At 38.5% G+C, this 21978-nt stretch overlaps 1 protein-coding gene across 5 annotated transcripts in view; it reads left to right on the forward strand.

Annotated features, from left to right (window-relative positions):
- The first annotated feature begins 244 nt into the window (after positions 1–244).
- The window catches only part of LOC131432745 (bicaudal D-related protein homolog), a 106531-nt gene continuing 84797 nt past the window's right edge, over positions 245–21978 (forward strand). For 3 of the 5 annotated variants that reach the window (XM_058599231.1, XM_058599234.1, XM_058599235.1), the window contains exon 1: positions 245–469. The gene's annotated coding sequence lies outside the window, so the exon portion shown is untranslated. Of the gene's footprint in view, positions 470–529; positions 769–21978 lie in introns of those variants that run through there. The other 2 variants (XM_058599233.1, XM_058599232.1) reach the window with 2 other exon arrangements.

Here is a 21978-nt window from a genome sequence, read left to right on the forward strand (position 1 = left end):
TTCTCACCCAACCAACCACCAGCTTGCGTCGCGGTCTTGGTCGCGGTTTTTGCCAGCTGTGATGGTACACTGGTAGTCGTGACGACCGAGTCCGACTACCTCCGAAGAGAGGCTCCGTCGGGTGGCAACATCGAACCGAAGCTACAACCGAGCGCAGAGCAACCGGCCAGGTGTGTTGTTGAGTGAGCCTGTGTACACCTTCGCGACCGTGGTCTTCGGCTCAGCACTTTCAGTGTGGTTTTAGTTGCCTTAGTGTTGAGACTGCTAGTGCCGTGTCGAGTGCGAGGTACGTTTCGCTTTCACCTGTGCGGTGCCGTGAGTGAGTCGCGTGCGTATATCGTGCCGTTTTGTGCGGGTTCACATTTGGTTGGATCTTTGTTTTGTCCCGTTTTGGGTGACAGTTGCTAAGGCGGTTGCTAATTAGAAACCAACCGCAGATCTACTTCTGTGAATATCCTCAATAACCAAGGTGAACGTCCATAGCCTATTATTTTCGAACAGTATTCTGTCATAATCCATAGATTAGTCCTTCGAACATACAAACTATCATCGATCCGTTGTGGGTCGGGTGGCGCGAGTTGATTTTTTTTTGTCGCTCTCGTTTTTTTTTATTCGTTCGTTGGTTGTTGTTGTCGCCGTGCGTGATCGATTTCACCTAGTTTCGAGAAGTTTGCTCGCTGCCGTAAAAAAACTACTTTCCAGTATGAAGCGAATTTGATTCAATATTACACAGCAGAAGATGAATTGACGTAATCCATTCGTCTCGCGGTATGGTTAACCAATTGAGTTCAACATAAGGAAAACTTTGGCTCTAACTGTCCAAATATTCATAGCAAAGAGAGAAGGACGAGAAAAAACAAACAAAAAAATTACACGGTAGTGAAACAGGGCTTTTGAGACAATCCTAGGAGAGCAGTTACAGTAGTGTTGTGGAAACAGAGAAAAAATTTGATCGATAAATTTTGCAAGTTTGTTTCCGCGTTGCATTGCTTGGTTATCCTAAGAGAAAAACAAACCGAACGGGTTTTTTTTTAATTTTAATTTCGTCGAAATCTTTGATGGATTATTGTTTTGTTGGATGCAGCAAAGCAACCAGTCCACGACAAGGCACAAAGTGAGACAGTGTGAAACAACAATAAACAAATAGTGCTACCGCTGGTCCTACTTGCATACTCGAAAGTGTAGTGCGATGTACATGAATTTGTGCTAATGAGTCAGTAATTTTTGTTTGCTGCAGCCACCGTCGGTCTCATAACGCTGCTACTTAATTTATTATTTTTCTTTGGTTACATGTCGATTGGCTGGACTCTTGTGGTTGTGTGGTCAGGCGGTAGTCAGCCGGTGGGCAGCAATTATCAGTCGATGGGAGTGCACAGCAATAAACGTGATCTGTATTGGAATGAAATGACATAGTGAGTTATGAAAACAATTTTTTTTCGGTATCAAAGCAAGCAGGCTGTGTCTCATCGCGACTGTCATCACCCGTTTTGCGAGTGGTCGCCTCTCCTCGGGAGCCGTTAGCGAAACGTCATAAACAGTGAACAACTAGCTCGAACAAGGTAGTGGAAAACAGAAAAAAAGATGATAATCGTAACGGATCTGGTACCTAGCTATCATACGTAAATTAGTGGTATGCACGTTTTTTTACAGTGCACATAATTTTTGTGCTTATTTCTTCACGTACACGAAGCAGCTGATGTATGTTTCCCGTTGTAGTTCGCTGGTGGGTCATGTGAGTCACAGGTGACCATAGCAACGTACCAGCGACATGGTTCCCAACCGTCTGCAAGAGTACCCCCTAAACGGGGAAACATTGTTTCTTTGTCACGTTCTAGGAAAAATAGTTTTCAAAACAGTTCAAAATATTCAAAACATAAAGTTGTTTTTGTACAAACGAAAGATTCAACGCCACGATACTTATGTCGTCGCCGTTAAAACCTGAGGCGGAAATAAACAAATTTCTTGATTCAAAGTGAAGAAAAAAAATTAATATTTTCTTTCGCGATGTCACATATTTAGTGTTGATATAATAATGACTGACATGAAGTGGCACAAGCTGTTACACCATGTAGTACACAGTTCCCATAACTGAAAAAACACAGTTGTGATTATAGTTTTATTACCTAATTTTCTGTTTCATGGAGCTCGGTTTTGTTTTTCTCATATAGAAAGCCTATGCAATCACTGTGAAAACCGACTTTTGAACCGAGGCCTGGAGCAACTGAGCAAATGTCTGTGTGTGACAAATAATGTCACTTACTTTTCACAAACTTAGATTCAAAGGAAAGGTTTTATGGTTCCATACAAAGCTCCGGAATTTCGTTTGGATCTGAATTCCGGTTCTGAAATTACAGGGTGATATGCATCAGAAATGTGAAAATAATATCACTCACTTTTCTCGGTTATGGAAGGTCTTAAGATGCCATAACAATATCCCCATTTTTATTCGAATCAAATCCCTGGTTCCGGAGGTAGGGTGCTTAGTATGAAAATGTCAATTTCAAGAATATTTTGTCCATAAAATACCTCTTTATATTGGCTAGTGATTTTCTCTAGTTTGCAGACCATGTGGGTTTGTAACCAAATATACCATTGATAGTTTCATAAATGACTATATTATTTTGACTAAATTTTTCCAAAATTCAAATCGTCATATAAAATCGTAAAAAATATGTAGGTTATATTAGTTTATGGTTGAATGAACTGAATGTCACTATCAAGCTTTCGGTTCCGGAAGTATCGACAAAAGTGATCAAATGTGATCAAATGGAGCTCACTTCACTTTCTCACATACGACTGCATAGATTTTCACTAACTAAAATTCAAATGTACAACAGAAAACTTCAAAACTCTTTTCTAAACTTGTTTAAGTTGCAGGATTTCGACGAATTTCTGCTGTAATATATAGGAGAAAATGAATAATATGAGAAAGACATCATTACACAACTAGGTGGATTAAAACAGGTTTTTTTTTATTCGCCATTAAAAATCTTAATTCACATTTTTCCACGCGAAATGGACTTATTCCCAACTTAGGTTTAAACTACGACTCTCAGGGATCTCGGTTGAGACAAGCAAAAAAAATTCCCTAAATCATAACATTTTGCATTTACACTATTGCAGGTTGCCTACTGACACACCAGCAGATAGCAATGCTTACAGTTTTGATGGTGATTTGTTGTTGGCAAAATATGTAAAAATCATGAAAAACAATGGACTATATGTTTTAAATGGATCAGGGTCATTTCGCCGAAAGCCGTTTCGCCGAAAGGGTTATTTCGCCGAATGCTATTTCGCCGAAAGGGTCATTTCGCCGAATTCTGGAATCGTCTTAAAATCGTAATTGGAATTGATTCAAAATAAAAACAAATGAAAGATGATAGCGTTATCGCCCGTTTTGTATACCTACAATTGTACTTCTTTAACAAAGATTGATTCATGAACCTCAAGACGGAGTTCCCAAGAAAACTTGTTGACTATTAGCTTCTAAGCATCAAAGCAATTGCATAGGTGTAACTATCAGGCAAATGTATGTGGTATTTTCCGTTTATAAAGTGAAAATGAAAAAATGTCTAATACGGCTACGCCACATCGTTTTGGTTCATGTGCTGTCCGATCTCGCTACCACTCGTTCGGACCTAACTTTAGCAAAGAAACCATCTTGGCTTCGGTTATGTGGCTGCGCAACATCGGTTATACAGGAGACAAGACCCTTTCGGCGAAGTGCAATCGGGTGAAACGACTTTCGGCGAAATATTCCGCTCCCATTTTAAATAGTAAAACCTTTATTCTCAATTCTGTTACTGTTCCACTTTACGCGAAAGAATGTTTTCGATTGATAAAATTTTAAAATATATACGAAATGTATTTTTTCATTCCGTCGCCATATTCAATTCCCTGCACCAGCTTGCCAACATGAAATTTTGAACGATCAGCTAACAGCAACAAGTAACCGATAACCTCTAGGTATATTCTTTATCGTCACAGCGAATCACAATTTTTTGACGTTTCAATAGAACTGTTTACTTCCTCAGAAGATTCAAAATTAGGCAAAGTCCATTTAAACCAGTGAGTCCCAAACTTTTTTGGTCGAATGCTCATACAATATACTTTTTACTACCCACCAAGATGAAAAGTTTAATGTTTTGGATTGATGGATTAATATTTAGATTGTTTGCAGTTAACTTTAGTTTCGAAAAGGAAATGTTAATTCTAAATACTATCGAGTAAACGTTGGGTAAGAAAAACAGACGACAGCAGCGACACAATAAAATCTAACGTAACACTGCCCAACTGAAGAACCGAAGAGAGGTTCGATTGGTATGAAATGGGCTTGATAAGTGCGGTATTAGATTGTCGGTTGGAGACTAATATTTGAACCACACCGGCCGTGCACTGTCAGATCATATATCAAGTTCTTTTCTACCGGAAAGTCTTATGAGTTGTGTTTCATCACTTCCAAAGTAGTTCAATTGGCAGAACGATTCCCCTTTGTCTGTCTGTTCTGTCTTTGAGAATTTAGACCAATTTTTGATCATAACTCCCTTCTAGGTTTAAGACGCTCACTTTTGTTGACTTTCTTATAAATCTCACAAGCGTTGTTGATTCACTATTCACATCATATTTGCAACTAAAGACTGTTCCAGAAAGTATGGACGCACTTTGATTTCGCTGTAAATAATTCACAAGTGTTAGATATTCAATTTTTATTCGATGTACTGATAATATTAGACTACAACAACAGAATATTATTCTCAACATTTGCTACTTAGCCATTGTAGACTAGCTGGCGTTCCTCATTAAATTCCGTACAGACTTCTTGGCGACAAGTTTTGACACATTTTTCCAATCTTTTTCGAACTGTTGAATGGTTTCGGCTGCCGAGACATGTTTCCTGAGATGTGCCTTCGTAAATACCCAAAATTCCTCAATTGGTCGAATTTGTCGGCAATTTGGTGGATTCATGTCTTTTGGGACGAAAGTGACATTTTTGGTTGTATACCATTCTACCGTTGATTTCGAGTAGTGGCAAGAAGCAAGATCTGCCCAGAAGACAACAGGAACCTTGTTGCTTCGAATCATGGGTAGAAGTCGTTTCTGTAAACATTCCTTGATGTATATTTCGCTGTTCATTGAAGCAGTGGTGATGAAGGGTTTCGAAATTTTACCGCAGCTACAAATTGCTTGCCATACCATAGCTTTCTTACCAAATTTTTCGACTTCAATCGTTGTCTCGGACTGGTTTAACACTTGCCCTTCTCGCACCGTATAATATTGTGGTTCCGGCAAGGATTTGTAATCGAGTTTCACGTAGGTTTCGTCGTCTATGATTATGCATTTCAAATTTCCAGCAAGAATCGTATTGTACAGCTTTCGAACCCTCGGCCTGATCGATGCTTCTTGTTTCGGACTACGTTTCGGTTGTTTCTGCTTCTTATAGGTTCGAAGATTCAAACGTTCTTTAGCACGAAGAACATTTGACTTCGAAGTGCTCACTTTTTTGGTCATATCCCGAACTGAAACCTTCTTCTTTTGCCCGAACGCCTTCAGTATAAGTTTATCCAACTGAGGGTTAGCAGGACCTTTTTTTCGACCCGTTTTAGGTTCATCCTCAAAGGTGTTATTCTCACCGAACTTCCTGATTGCATTTCGCACGGCTTTTTCACTTACTCCTTCCATTTTTGCTATCTTTCTTAGTGACAGTCCGCGTTCTGTGCACCATTTTTCAACGTTGTTCTACTGAAAGTCCACGCATTTCGAAACAAACTCTTGAAAACGAATAAACAACTGCACAAGTGGTTAGAGAAGAGCCCAAGTAACATTTTTAATATCAATAAATACTTGTAGCTATCGTCAATGCTACATAATAAATCTTGCATTAAAACTTTAAACTCCACGAAAGCCTACTGAAAACCTCTATAAGAGCATGTTCCTGCCAAGTGGACCATTCTTCATAAGGTTTATAAAGCAAAGTGAAGAATCATCATAAAGCTGCGTTAAAACTTTAAATTCAAGAAAATTTTGAAACCAGATTTACGATCAACATTAAATTTGTTTGGATGGAATAAATTCCACTATGAATAAACTGTCGTTTTGGTAATACTTTTCTTGATTATATGTGTGTCATATCTGCGTAAAAACTTCATGCGCTTTTATTTTTATCGTGAATGTATGGATAAAAATAAGAATTATAACTAATCGCCTTGAAATAAATACGGTTTTTGCGAAAGTCTCCATGATTTATGGAAATTATTTTCTGTTATTTATCGTCTTTTTTGTATAAAACTATTTCGTGGCGATAAAACTTGTGCATACGTTTTGAAAATGAATCATAAAAGTCCATCATACTTCCTCGTTTTTGCATTTCGAATTTTATTTGATGCCAATAAAGGCTATGGCAAAGAACACCATAATGGCGGCCATGAAATTTTCTTTAATGCAAATTACACTTAATCTAAGAAGCAATAAATCAAATAGCCCACAACAGGAGTGTCATAAATGTACTTTAGAACCCTCAAATTTGCTCTGAGTGAAACTGTCATTCAATGAACACGCACACACACAAATCTAGATTTATGAAAGAATTTTACTGACAATAATGTTTTAAAGAAAATTTTTTAAAGCAATATTAAGAGCGTTTGCATGGTTTTATTCTAGTACAAATTGATTTATTTTTAGTCCAGTTGTTAGTCTAGGTAAAAGGTTTCATAGAAGCTTTAAAAACTATGATATTACTTGTCAAAAGAGACATTTATTATAGTCGTCATAAAACAAGTAGTGATTGAACAATCAATTACAAAACTCCTATAAATTATATGCGAAATGGCAGCGGTTTTTGGTTGCGTCCATACTTTCTGGGACAGTCTTTAATATGTTGGCTTAACCAGATAGACAGAAGAGCCCACTGTGTGAGGCTTATTGCCCACTTGTTGACCAGTTAGAGTTTACTACTCACTGAAAAAAACCAAGCGCTCATAGGTGGGCGGAAGGGACCAGTGTGGGAATAACTAATTTAAACAGTCCTGTCAATGATGAATCTGAGTTATTTTGTGTCGACACGTTGAAAACCCTGATACACTTTTTTACACGATTTTTAGCAGTTTTTTACGCGGTTTTTCACGTGGATTTCCGAAGTTACGCGTTTTTTATCCGTCCCTGTTTGTCTCAGAAGTGTACGAGGTCTGTTCAAAAAGTACCCGGGATTCTCATTTTTCTAAAAAATATATTTATTTATTCGTCTACATCTATATGGTTCCCTTCAAAGTAATCCCCCCTAGATATAATACACTTATGCCAGCGTTTTTTTCCAGTTTTCGAAACACCCCTGATAGTCACTTTTCGTAATGCTCTGTAGCACTCTCAGCGATTCTGCCTTTATCTTTTCAATCGATGAAAAACGCTGTCCTTTCATGGGTCTCTTCAACTTTGGGAACAGGAAAAAATCACACGGAGCGATATCTGGTGAATAAGGAGGTTGGGGCATGATTAAGCGATGGTAATGCGTTTGGTTTTTGGATCAAAATTCAGCAGTTTTGGAACGAATTTTGCTGCCACTCGTTTCATGCCCAAAACATTTGAAAAAATATGATGGCATGAGCCAACTGATATGCCAACTTCATCAGCAACTTCTCTAATAGTGATTCGGCGATCATCCATAATTATTTTTTCCACTTTTCCCACATTTTCATCGATTATTGACGTGCTGGGTCGACCGGAGCGTTCGTCGTCTTCAACGTCTTCGCGGCCATCTTGGAAACGCTTATACCACTCGTAAACACTTGTTTTTTCATAGCAGACTCACCGTAGGCTCTCTGTAAAAAATTTTGACCACCGGACTCTCCAGACGCGCACAATTAAAAAATTCCGGGAACTTTTTGAACAGACCTCGTATGAAATACGAGATCTGGTGTTATCCCGACATTTTTTAAGACAACTCTGACATTCAGAAAATTTTTAATTTTTTTTTGGAAATTTTTGTTATTTAGTTACACCAGATCTCGACGTTTCATGCATTTCTAAGACATTTGTCATCAAAAACAAAATTTTGATTTCGGACTTTGTTTTCTAAGTCTCAATGCCGATTATTTCAAAACAATTCGCATAAAAAAAATCCCTTAGTTTTGTGTTTTTTATGCGGATTTCCGAAGTTTCGCGGTCCCAAAGTAGATTTTTGTGATTTTTTTAAAGATTAAACAACGTTTCATGCATTTCTTGGACTTTTGGTATAAAAAAATTTCTTTAGTTCTGCGTTTTTTTACGCGGATTTCCAATGTTGCACGTTTTCTACGCAGTACGTTTTTTGGTCGTGTAGTGAAAACTACATCGGATTGACGTAAATATTATCGAAAAATCAAAAGTTCTCATCAATCCGACAATACTTTCTCTCCAGAGAAGAAACTTTTGAATATGTGAACACTTTTCTCCATGTTTCAATATTCAGGTGCAATATTTAAAGCTCCAAACGCCAGATTTTTTTTTTTTGAAAAATGCGAACTCAAGTTACCAAACCAATTGGATTAACGGCATTGAAAAAACTTAGGATTGACAATAACATTGACACGTGCAATGGTTGCTATAGACCTCACAATCTTTCCCAAAGAAATGTGTCGACTCAAAACATCCAAGCAAGCCGTACTGCAGTCGAATAAAATGAAAACAAGCCCAACCCGAACACAGCACGCTACTCCAACGAATCGAATCGTTCCGTAGTAGGCCATGGATGTGCACTTTCATTAGTTTTCACACTCCATTGCGACCCCCCCGATATCGGTTCTCGCTGGGTCCTTGACGAACACCTTGAATGGACGCTGTGCCAACCGATGACAGCTCATCGGATTCAAATGTGAAAAGCAGAGTAATTCAATATTTGTTTTTCATTCCGAAACCTCGCTATTTGAGTTTACTTAACTTTTCAAGCGCTTTCATTCATTCGAGTGTTAAACGGCCAAGGTAGGTTTACTCTTCGACGGTAGGCTAAGCGTTTGAAACAGAAATAAATTTTTATGAGTTTGGTAGCATTAATTAATGAAAATCAACAACAGAAGCGATTGCACCAATTTTCATCCTATCGATTGAATGGACATAAGAGATTGCATAGGCATCTCTGAATATTGGCACTGAGCCAGAACCATCCGAAAGATAAAAACCGAAATTACCTATCAACTGTCATCGCAACGTTTTCCCCAACGTGTTTCATCAATCAACCGGTACACCTGAGAAGCCACGGTCGAAGCTGTACTTTCGCCATATTTACTCGTGATAAGATAAACACTGCAACAGAGTATCACACGGGAACGAACGGCTGTGCTTATCAGTAAACCAGTCGTCCATGATTCATAGCGCGATACGAAGCTCGCACTTGTATAACAAACGATTCAACACAGTCTCGGACAGTGATCCGGATGAGAACGGCAAAATCAATGCCGCACTATTGTTTCAAAGTATCCGTATATAGGAAACTGGCAGTAAAGTTTCCACGTCGACGCGGGCTTCCTGTTCGGAAACGGGTCAAAATATTAATCTCTTAGATAACACCTCAGCCGAAAGAACCGAAAATAAGCCATGAAATAAAATCACATGGTCATGTAATACCCATTGTTTTAACGAACAGTTTCAATTTCTATCGGGTCATGTAATTACCGAGCTCTCTAACTAGCATTATTTTGGCAGTCTTCGTTGTTGGTTAAGCAGAATTCAATGAAATTGCAATCTGTGCCGAAAACTACTAGTGGATGTCTTCCCAGAGTGTACAGCAGAGTAAATCGAAAGCAAAAGTGTACTGAAAATCGACGAGGTCGGTAGTACGCCTACTAAGTTTTTTTTGTGTCAGAGAAAATTTGCTGGGTTTGCAGCAGGGGGGCTCGTTGACAGATTGGTATTTTATCTGCAAACCCGCGTGAAATTATTCCAGAACAATGGGTTATCCGCGGGGAAACTGCAAAAACATCGGCGAAAGTTTTGCACATTGCATTCAATGGCGCCCGCAACGAGTGTCTTAAATGTGCAGATAATTATGAACTCGTTCCGGGAGGCCTTCGGGATAGAAAAGCGACGCAGTTGGTGGCAAATATTTCTCACACCTGTCACGGCGTTCCCAACGCACTGCAGAAGATGCGTGAAGGTGAGAGCGGTGTGTCTCTACCCGGATAAGGGGAGCAATACGATAACAGCGGTAACAATGACGATAAAGTTAATTACAATAACAGCAATAATAACAATAGAGTTAGTGAAGGAACCATTGGATCGGTCGGAAATGGCAGGTGAAATTTGACGGTCAAATTTACTGCCCAGTTGTATTTTTTTTTGTCGGTGGAAAAGATGACACCAAAGGGGTGCGGAATTAACTGTAAAACTAAATTGCTTCATTCGTTTAACCAAGTGCGACCACCTGCTATTTAGATAGATCACGCAAGAAAAAGTTTGGTGCAGTAGAAATGAGGTGAAAATTTTTCTCTTCAAGGTAAAGTTTTTCCAAGCAATAAACTATCCAATTAACTTTTTCCGGTTCAAGTTGGTCTCACGTTTCCAAATATAGTTTGGGAAGTTGTAGAATTATTACTATTATTCTCTCAAATATCGAGAAGAGCTTTCCACAACCCAAAAATGGTATCTTCAAAACATGCGTTTTGAATGCATCAACCATTCAATTTATTTTTGACGTATGAGAATAAGGAGAAGTTATTGGGGGCATAGTTAGGTCTATGTAGCGAATGACCCATTGATTTCATGATTTAAATGATCAAGAAGTCATTCGTTTGACGTGATATGTGAGAGCTAGGATTGTCGCGTTGAAGAAAGATTTTAGGCGGTTTGATTTTATTTTCATTTTTTCCCGCAAAATTCTAGCAAACAAGTGGTTAAACACCGTTCAAAACTTTCAACTATATGATTTCAGTGTCAATTCTAAGCGATAAAAGCAGGATTCCTAAAATGAGTAATAGGTAGATGGTAGATGTTTGAAAACTTTTTTAGTTGGACATGCAAAACAATTCTGTAAAATTGAATTTGAAGAAATAATGCAAATAAATGGCATTCTTGTATTACTGGGAATAAATGGACTGATGAGTTGGCTAGAGCTGGTGCAACGAATGATTGGTCCTGAGCCACACAGATAAAAATATTTTGTGAATTTATATCAATTTTCCTGCACATATTTGGAGCAGGCAATTGAATGGGAAGTTACTTTACAGTTCTAAGCATTTTTTTTAATACAAGACTGTATATTTGAAAATTTCATTGGAAAATTTATGCAATCCAATTTAATTTTACGTCGATGGTTTTGAATCAAATTTTCGATTCAACTAATGTCTATTTCATCATACTATTGATTTACACATCGTTTAAATTTCATTATTTTTTTTGTTCAACTTTTAAGATAAATCACAAGATTCGTTCTTGGGCTGCATCAAGACATGCAAACAACAGATACTGGCGCAGCTGGCAAACTTTCGCTCAGATAAAAGCATTTTTACCAGATTTGAATCTGAAATTGTCAAAATGTCTACTGCATTTTTCCAAGCATCATGGCAGAGCATTCTGGTCCGAGCTCTGACTGGACATTGCAAGCTCAACCATCACATGGCTAGTATTCAGCGTGCTGAGTATTATCTGACATGCAACTGTCCCGCGCAACTACGTATTCGGGTTTTTGGTTCTCTATGCATGATTGAGTCTTTGTATGCGGAGCTAAAATTAAAGGATATTTTATCATTCCTGGGGTAAAGAGTGGTTCATCGTTCTTCCTGGAGTGAATGAATCCTTTCTGTACCTGTGTGACCTTAAAAGGTTTTAGCAGATTGTTTGGCATCCCATTACCTTTGAAAACCTTCCCTCTTCTATTAACATGTTTGTCTTCGATGTCAAACTTACCATTCTTGAAGGATTAAAATTACTCACAATGTATTATTTTTACTAAATTTAGCCTTGGGAGCACTGAGTTGAAAAATAAAATTTGGCTTAAAAATTTTGGTTTTTAAGTATCAAGTAATCACTTGATCAAACATGTTTTGAAATGAAAAAGTTGACAGGGTTCCTAGCTTAAAGACTGTCCCAGAAAGTATGGCCGCACTTTGATTTCGCTGTTAATAATTCACAAGTGTTAGATATTGAAATTTTATTCGATATACTGATAATATTAGACTACAACAACAGAATATTATTCTCAACATTTGCTACTTGGCCATTGTAGACCAGCTGGCGCACCTTCTTGCAAACGTTCCTCATTAAATTCCGTACAGACTTCTTGGCGACAAGTTTTGACACTTTTTCCAATCTTTTTCGAACTGTTGAATGGTTTCGGCTGCCGAGACATGTTTCCTAAGATGTGCCTTCGTTAATGCCCAAAATTCCTCAATTGGTCGAAGTTGTGGGCAATTTGGTGGATCCATGTCTTTTGGGACGAAAGTGACATTCTTGGTAGTGTACCATTCTACTGTTGATTTTGAGTAGTGGCAATAAGCAAGATCTGGCCAGAAGACAACAGGATCCTTGTGGCTTCGAATCATGGGTAGAATTCGTTTCTGTGAACATTCTTCGATGTATTTCGCTGTTCATTGAAGCAGTGGTGATGAAGGTTTTCGAAATCTTACCGCAGCTACAAATTGCTTGCCAGACCATAGCTTTCTTACCAAATTTTTCGACTTCAATCGATGTCTCGGACTGGTTTAACATTTGCCCTTCTCGCACCGTATAATATTGTGTTTCGTCGTCCATGATTATGCAGTTCAAATTTCCAGCAAGAATCGTATTGTACAGCTTTCGAACCCTCGGCCTGATCGATGCTTCTTGTTTCGGACTACGTTTTGGTTGTTTCTGCTTCTTATAGGTTCGATGATTCAAACGTTCTTTAGCACGAAGAACATTTGACTTCGAAATGCCCACTTTTTTGGCCACATCCCGAACTGAAACCTCCTTCTTTTGCTCGAACGCCTTCAATATACGTTTATCCAACTGAGGGTTAGCAGGGCCTTTTTTTCGACCCGTTTTCTGTTCATCCTCAAAAGTGTTATCCTCACCGAACATCCTGATTGCATTTCGCACGGGTTTTTCGCGTACACCTTTTATTTTTGCTATCTTTCGCAGTGACAGTCCGCGTTCTGTGCACCGTTTGTACACAATTTTTCGACGTTGTTCTGCTGAAAGTCCATGCATTTCGAAACAAACTAATGAAAACGAATAAACAACTGCACAAGTGGTTAGAGAAGTGTGTAAACAACAGGACACGGCCATAGAAATTGACAGATTCTGAACCAGTGCGAAATGGCAGGGGTTTTTGGTTGCGTTCATACTTTCTGGGACAGTCTTTATTGATCAATGTATGTCGACCATAGATCTTTTGAAAAACATCGTATGCTAAATTGTACACCTAATATTTATTGTTATGCTGGACGGAAACGGATTAACAAATTTGAAGAAAATTGTTTAATTATTGCATTGTAAAAATACGTTTTTAACTAAGTTGTTACTCCAGAAGTAATGATATTTCAGTATTTTTTCAGAACAGATCGTCATAGATGCTGCATCTCAATGATAATTGTTCTTCTTGTCTCCTCGAGACTCCGCTTGATGATAGCTCAACATTTTTCTATCAAGCTCTGCGCTGTTGAGAGGAACCATGTTCTTGGGCACTACTTGAACGTTGTTCGCGGCATTTCGCCCTAGGGGCTATTTTTCTCTAATGGCAAGATGCCAAATCCAGCAGAAATAGAACAACAATTTTATTGCTTCGGGAAAAGCTGCAAACGGGTTTACCAGGGATTGTGAAGTCACAAGTAAAGATGGCCATCAACACGAGACATTTTTGGCGAACATCGACAGCATAATGTATTTAAAAATCTTTGCCTATAATAATTCTGTCCAGGAAACTGTGTAAAGTCTGCCTTGCGTAGGTTTATTATTTTGTACCACGCAATTAAACTTCGTCAGTATCTTCATGTACCGCTTCCGTGATCGTACTCTATCGTCACGACCTTTTTATATGTCGTTTTTAGCTCGATGAACAGTCGTAGGTGTTACTCTTAGCTTGCACGGGACAATTCAAACAAAGAGATTGGTCAGCTATTTCATGCGACTCTGGCTTTCGATTTTCCCTCGATTTAGACTGAGTTCTGAGTGACGACAAACGTTCTCCTAACACTTGTAGTACATTGGTCATAGTTGATTTAGTCACATTAAACAATTTCGCTAAGTCGTCGTGCAAATAGTTCGAATTTTCGAAATGCGCAAGCAAAATTTTGGCACATTATTATTTTTTATCCCAACTGAACAACAAACCTAGAAATCAAACAGTGCAATGTGAAGCATCTTGCTTCCACATGCATCTTGAAAATAAGTTTGACTTTGAGGAATTTTCAACGTTTAAAAAAGACGTTGACCAATTTTTGATGGCAACACCGAATGATGTCGACAGGTGGAAGACATTTCTTATTTTAAATACTTAAAGCCGAAGCTTTGTTATTCCTTTCCTTTGGTGGGATTCAATCTTCTGTTTTACAGCCTACAGAACCATTGCATGGCAGGTACTACGATCCTTCTAACACTAAGAGTACTTTCAGGTTGGGGCTCGAACATATGACAACTGGCTTTTAATACCAGTGCTCTATGCATTAAACTGCGAACTTGGGACATTTTAATTCTTATAAAACACAAATTCACGAAATCTAATGCAATACAAAATGATTGAATAAATATTTGACCTTATTTCACATAACGAATAATTAGATAAAGAACGGTTTGAAGTGAATTGGTTCCTTTGGTCGAAAATGAGACCAATCAGCTGAATTCTTTCTGATGGAATCTTCTCTATGGCCACATAACACTCTAGTGTCTTTCGACTATTGAGGCATTTGATTCATTTGTAACGAAAATTTGATGGTTTCGTTCGCAGCAGCAAATCGCTTGCCAGATATTTTCTGATGAACTTATAAAAAAAAGAGTTGATTTTTTGCTCTGATTATCCTCAATACTATTTTATGCAGTTGCCGATCGTTAGTTCCTAAATACGACGCTTACTTCCGAACAACAGTTTTTGGCTCACGGAAAACGTTTGGGAACATTGCACACCAAAGATTTAGAAAATTTCAACGATTTCTAAGCCGAACACGTTGGATTTTTTTCGTTGGAGCCTGAAATTCAGAATGAATTTCGTTCAACTTCTAACTGTTACATAATTTTGAAGTCCTGATGAAGGCTTCATTTTTCACTGAAAAAGGGGAGCTTCCTAAACAATCTGCACTGTAAACATAATAAACATTCTGTCCGGATATTGTTAGAGTCGGGACTGGTGGGGGTTTTTATGACAATTTTTACACACATATAAACATCAAGCTTACATAAGGTAGAGACTGTCGTGAGCAGTAAGCTCATTTTTGGTTTATCAGAGATAGCGTTCGAATGTGATAAGATAAATGTACGTTTTTTTCTCAATTCTGATAGAGATTCCAATCGCAAATTGCAAATTGCAGGAGAAACAGTGGCATAACAAGAATAATGAGCGCTCGGGGTAAAGAAAGATTTGCCCCCTTACCTACTCATTTAGTACCTACTTTATACAAACAACAAAGAAACGACGCCCCCGTCCCCATCCCCTAAATAGGAGCAGTACTGTGATCTTACATCAACAAACACTAAAAAAATAACGTGTCGAGTTATTTAAGAAATTAAAATGTGGAATGTGCGCCAACGATTAAGGAGTTTATCGAAAATAAGCTATTCACAAATTTTTCTTTCAAATTATGATAAAAACCTATATTTTATTCAAACTAAACTCCTTTATTGTACGAGGTTAAACTTGAGCATAAAGGAAACCGGATGAAATCCGAACTTTTGATCGAACGCTCTTCATCAAGTTCCGGACAAGTGTTGCATCGCATTTTTTGGACGCCTGAGCCCAAATATTTTTGAACTCCTGCATGTTCCCAGCTGACTTACCTGTCTTCTTGAAGGCCCTCTAGCAAGATTGCCCAGTCACGTTCGATGGGTCAAAGCTGAGGGCAATTTGGTGGATTGATATTTTGCTCAACGAAATTTATACCCTTTTCCGCAAGCCAATTGAGAGTGGTTTTGGCATAGTGAGCCGACGCTAAATCCGGCCAAAACAGTGGAGGCTTCTATGCTTCTATGGCAGTAATCTCTTCTGGAGACACTCAGATCAGATTTCTGCATTTATAGTTCCGGTAGTGTAAAAAATGGTTGACTTCAAACCACGGGAACATATTGCTTGCCATACCAGTACCTTTCGACCTAATTTCTCCACTTGAATCGACCTGTCCGCATAGCTCACATCCTCCCCAATGACGACAGTAAAGTATTGTGGACCAGGAAGGGTTTTTGAGTCCTCCTTTACATAAGTCTCATCGTCCATCAAAACGCATGCATCCGGACACTGCAAAAGACGCAAATACAATTTCCGGGCCCTTGTTGCTATTCGCTTTTTCTGTTCTACATTTTGTTTCGAGATTTTCTGCTTCTTGTAAGTCTTCAGGTGATTTCGCCTCTTGATACGCTGGATCATTCCGACACTCGTTTCTGCTTTTTTGGCCAAATCACGTATTGACATTGATTTGTTCTTCATGATTAGAGATACCACTTTCTGGTCCAGTTTCGGGTTGGAAGAACCGGATTTTCTGCCTCTTCCTGGTAGCTCATCCAAAGAACAGTGTTCCCCAAACTTATTATTGATGGTTTTAACATTGGCATTTAATTTTTTTTTATTGTTTGATTCCATCTGACTGTAGTCTACATGAAATATTACCTTATATTATATCGATGAACTATTTTTAATCCGTGTTATGAATCGGCAAGATGGTTCTCCGAATTTAAAAAACTCTTCGACAGATGTGAAAGTGCGGAGCATTGATGTGAACGGTTCGTAAAGTCCAAAGCTAGTACGATGGAAGCGAGGTACGAGTAAGGATCCATGACGCAGAGATCTGGATGGCACTCGGATGCATAACGATGACAATAGATTAGGGCTGTCGACTTCTCCATTCAAAAGCTTTGCCACAAATCCAGCCTGTTGGATGCAACGACGTCGTTGAAGAGTTTCTATATTTAGCAGCTCGCAGCGAGCATTATACGGTGGTAGATTCTGATGAACTTGCGCTGCACGTTTTCGATCCTCAGGCTCCAGGTCATGATGAATTCAAAACCGCTTCGCCAATTTTCCCATAGTAATACCCTTCTCACTTAGCCATGTGTCCAGAACCTTTATTTTCACTTTTCAATATGCGACATTTTGAAAACGCAGAATTTCAATCGCAAAAACAAGTAAACAAACGAAAGCTGACAGCCAAACGCACAGCATGCTGTGATCTGAGCATAAAAAACCATCACAAATACATGCGTACAACACAAATGTATGTGGATAGGTTATTTTTGATACACATCTTAAATTTGTTCCTTTGTTTGTACTTTCTGAATATGATTGATCCCTACATACTTGAAAAAAAAATCATTAACTTTTCGTTTGAGTGTTTGAACAGAATGATTTTACAAGGATAAATTTTTAAATATTACCATTTAATTTTTAAATATATTAAATGGTAATATTTAAAAATTTATCCTTGTAAAAAAATCATGTAAATTTACATTTACATAGATGCACAATTCAAAGCATTTGAAAATGAATCATATCATAATGTTCACTATGTGAGTAGATGTAATATTCTGTCAAAGACAAACCAGCTGGAGTGCTTTCCAACTTTAGCTAATCCTTTTCAACGAATTACACCTGAGTAATGTATTATCGATGTGCGCGCAATCAGGAAAAACATTTGACAACCAATTTGTCACACGGAAAATCAACTGTCACATCGGCTTGTCAGTGTCTACTGTATGAACTGCTAACATAGTAGCCTTGGAACTTGCGGCCTATGTGCATAGCTTCATCAACGATACCATCGAGTAGGCCAGGAAATGAAAGACGATATCGTTGCGATTCGTTTCACTTGACTTAGCATTTGCAGTGGTACGAAGGAGAATCGATTTTATAGAGCTATTCGATTATTGTTCCCATTTGAAATCTTATGTCACCACCATCAGTATCATGTTTCTAAACTTGTGATATTCTTTAGATTACTTACATCTACTTCATGTGACATTGAGCTTTTAGGGTTTACAGTTTGTTTTACCACAACAAAATCAGCCTAATTGCTACTTCAAATACCTAAACGGCTATGAATCTTAACTTCCTTGAACCGAAGTCGCAATTGATGTTGCAATCCCCCGCAGAATATTGCTTTCCTTCATCAGCTTTGTGAAAACATTGAACGCTAAATCCGGCAGAGCTACAAACAAAAAATTTGCAAACAATCAACAGCGTTTATCCGTTTCCCATGAATCTTCGTGACCAATTTAAGGTCAATGTTTTCGTTGACGTTTTACAACTACAGCAGACACACGTCGAAGAAATGAAACGTCAACGTCATAATTCCGGTTCGGTGTGGTTCGTCTCGCTGTGCCAAACAGCAACGGTTTCAAACTAACGGCACCGTTGAGTGGATTATATTTGAATAATGATAGATGTACCACTTTTGCCATTTCCATTATTCGGCAGAAATTTCCTAGCACCACTCATTAGATTATCACGATCCGATGCGATCTTCAACTAACAGACCGCCGGCACTGTGCAGAGATGGTTGAGCCATCCACGTCATTCGACAAAACTGACAGACGACCGGCCGTGAATGTGCCATGCATGTATTGCGTGTATAGCTGAGGGCTGCAGACTGCCCATATTGAGAAGTAAACTTCCTACCGAAGTGACGCATACGGATTACGATTCCTGTGCCCAATGTCAAGACCGTCCGGTTCAGTTGTGCTACTAGTTTTTGAACGGGGAGTTGCATAGCTGTTGTCTGCTCCGAAAAACTTGATCCAGAGCTCGTATAATGTTATATAGCCGACGATCAAGCCTTTTAAATCTACATTAGCAATGCTGAAACGGTGCTCTGGCACGATCGAATTCGCACTCCGTCGGTGTAATTCGACCCGCGGCCGATGCTGCCGATTCATGATAAGATCGAAAGCCTCTCCATTCGTACCTAATGCGAAACTTTCCGTTTCTTCTCGTTGTGTGTCGATCCGTTTCCCCCTCAAGCAACCTTACGCCGCAATTAAAGCGAATCATCTCCACGCATGTGTGTTGTCCATGGGTTACTGTAGCAGCTTATGCAACACACATATGTCGGTATATTGTATACAGGCGCCACTTCCTTGCGCACAGTTGATCGTGACGTATGGTTGTCGAGTTGCTCTTCGTGCGTTTCCTCGATATTAGATCATGCCTCACGGTCATGCCATGCTTAGGTGGCCATGCCCATCAAACCTGGTACCAAGTCTGACCAATCGGGCGGAAAATTGCATGGCACACTCAGTTTAGGTGGTGAGATAGAACACCTCCGGGTCGTCCAACCGTGGTGATCTTCAGGGTTACTCGGCTTTACGTGACGATGACTCATCCATTGAGGCACTTATTCTTGAGATCACGCTTCGGTCAGTTCAGCCTCCGTTAAAGCTCACTTCCATGTGTTGATGTAGTGGTAAGAGCCTCAGGATTATCTGACTGCCACTACTGAGGCTGAATGAGATGATTGCTTTGTTCCCCCCTCGCGTTCCGAAGCTTTCAATTCGCCACAGCCGTTGTCATCCGACAGTCCATATTGTGGTGATTCTGTACGAAGTCAGTCAGCAGAGGGTCACTGACACGCAGATACATCACTCACGGAGGGTGAGCTTTGAAACGGTGCACGAGAGGATCGTTCCGCTTACGGACACGACGATTTCCGCAATTTAGCTTTCGTTTGTGCTGGGATTTGCATGCGCTGCTTACGAATGATTTTCTTAGATTTACAAACATTTTTACAATGAGTGATGAATGACAACAACGAATTATCTGTTTTTAAGCTTGAACTTTAATCAATTTAGAATTTTTTAGTATGTATGTTCTGAGAAAATTTCCTAAAAAGACAAGCCCAACTTCTGCCGTTAAGCGAAAACTCTTACGACTAGCGGGCTCATTGTTTTATTGTTCCACAGTTTGATCTGTTTCATTTCGAAAACACAGAAAGCAATCATGACTTATATTTCCGAGATTGTGTTCTCGTTTTCTGACCCGTTCTTGTTGACCTCTCGTTACACCTTCTACGGAAGTCAATATAAGACAAATGTAATATCGATTTCGGCAAGATGAATGGGTGTCTAATTGAAACGTTAAAACCTGTGGCAAACGAGGCAAACGGAACAAATTACAATATGATGGAGTTCGGTAGTTGCGTGAGCTATTTATCGACTGGAGCTGTGAGTTAGCTAATGGGGCAATAATTGGATCCTCAACAAAGAATAATTTTACTCATTTAAACCGTTTGGAAATAATTAAAATTAACAAAGCTCAGTCAGTGAGTCAGGCAGCAATTATTCATCATTCAATTCGATTCGTGGATCATTTAGCAATTATTCAATGGTTGAATAAACAATGTTTAATTATAATTAGTTGAAAATTATGCAAAAGTTGAATATACAACTAGCCTTACGCTGCTATAGATATGTGAAATAAAGTATGTTGAAGGCACTTGATGCTCTCATTCTTTCTCCATGATGTTTCTGAAACATTTATTTGAATGACTGAGAGTCAAATTGAATAGGCGAAAGATTTAGTTTGAAAAACTCGTTCATGTACTTTTGAAGGTAGAAAGCGGACTTGAATTTTTGACTCAAAAAGTCTTGGAAAACATATCCCAAGCAAGGACAGGACAAAATGCTAGGAATGCAAAAACCGAAAAAATTTATATTTTTGCCTTTCTCATATAGAAAGATTATGCAATCGCTGTGAAAACCGACTTTACAACTGAGGCCCAGATGGCCGAGTGTCATATACCATATTTATTAAAAACTGCGCACTTAATTTTCTCGGAATTTCTTCAACCGATTTCACAAACTAATAAGCAAACTAAGACTTCCGGTATTACAGTGCGATAAGCACAAATTTTCAATTTCGTGAGTATTTTCACAAGCGATAGCGAAACGAGGTGAGCACTTTTATAAAACTTACTGGTAAAAATATCTAATTGGCAGATCTTGTTGGTTAGTGAATATATAAAATTTTCAAGCCTATTGGAAGGAAACCCTGGAAGTTATGGACCTTTAGCTATGGCTATTTCATTCTGCGAAGAAGCAAGAGCTCGGCGCACAGGCCCAAGATTTCTACTTCGATTGACTTCAAAACTTGACGAAACATTCTTGAAATGTGTCATTATAATAAATTATAAAAGACAAATATGACTTTTTGAAAATACGGGCTCCCTTAGGTAATAAACTGTTTCCATTGATTTTGTAGACAAAAAACTTTAAACGCGTTTTTTTCGAAAGCAGGTTTTGAAAGTCCATGTCCATCGTCATTCAAAAACTACTGCACCAATTTTTTTCAAATTTTGCACACACTTTCTACATATAAAAAACCAGACGTTTTCTTTTCGTTGTTTTTTACTTTGGGGTGGTTTTACAGCTGCAAAATGGCCGACTTTTTCGTGAAAAATCGTAGTTTTCACTATGAACAGCCACCAAAAATTTAAAAATTCTAAAAAATCAAACAGAAACATTGGGGTCTAGAAAAATTTCTACTCTAATTATGCTGCGTTCATTTGTTCACTTCTGATAAGTCTGCGCTGAGATACAGTGGACACCGCAAATCATGATTTTTAAGAAGAGTCCTCACCGACTCATTTCTCAATATTTTTCCACGAAAAAAATACGAAATGTTAAATGATAATTTTGGAAAAAAAATTGCAAAACTGATAATTTTTTCATCGTTTAAACCCTACCATGATTCATAGATTCACGAATCACGATTCAAATTAAAGCTCTTATTGTTTTGAAGGATAATGTGCAATTTCAACCAGATCCGACTTCCGGTTCCGAAATTATAAGGCGAAGAGTGTAAAAACATTCGAATCGTCATTCAAAATGACGATGTATGTTAAAACT

This window comes from Malaya genurostris, chromosome 2 (genome assembly GCF_030247185.1).
Source record: "Malaya genurostris strain Urasoe2022 chromosome 2, Malgen_1.1, whole genome shotgun sequence".
Classification (NCBI taxonomy): domain Eukaryota; kingdom Metazoa; phylum Arthropoda; class Insecta; order Diptera; family Culicidae; genus Malaya; species Malaya genurostris.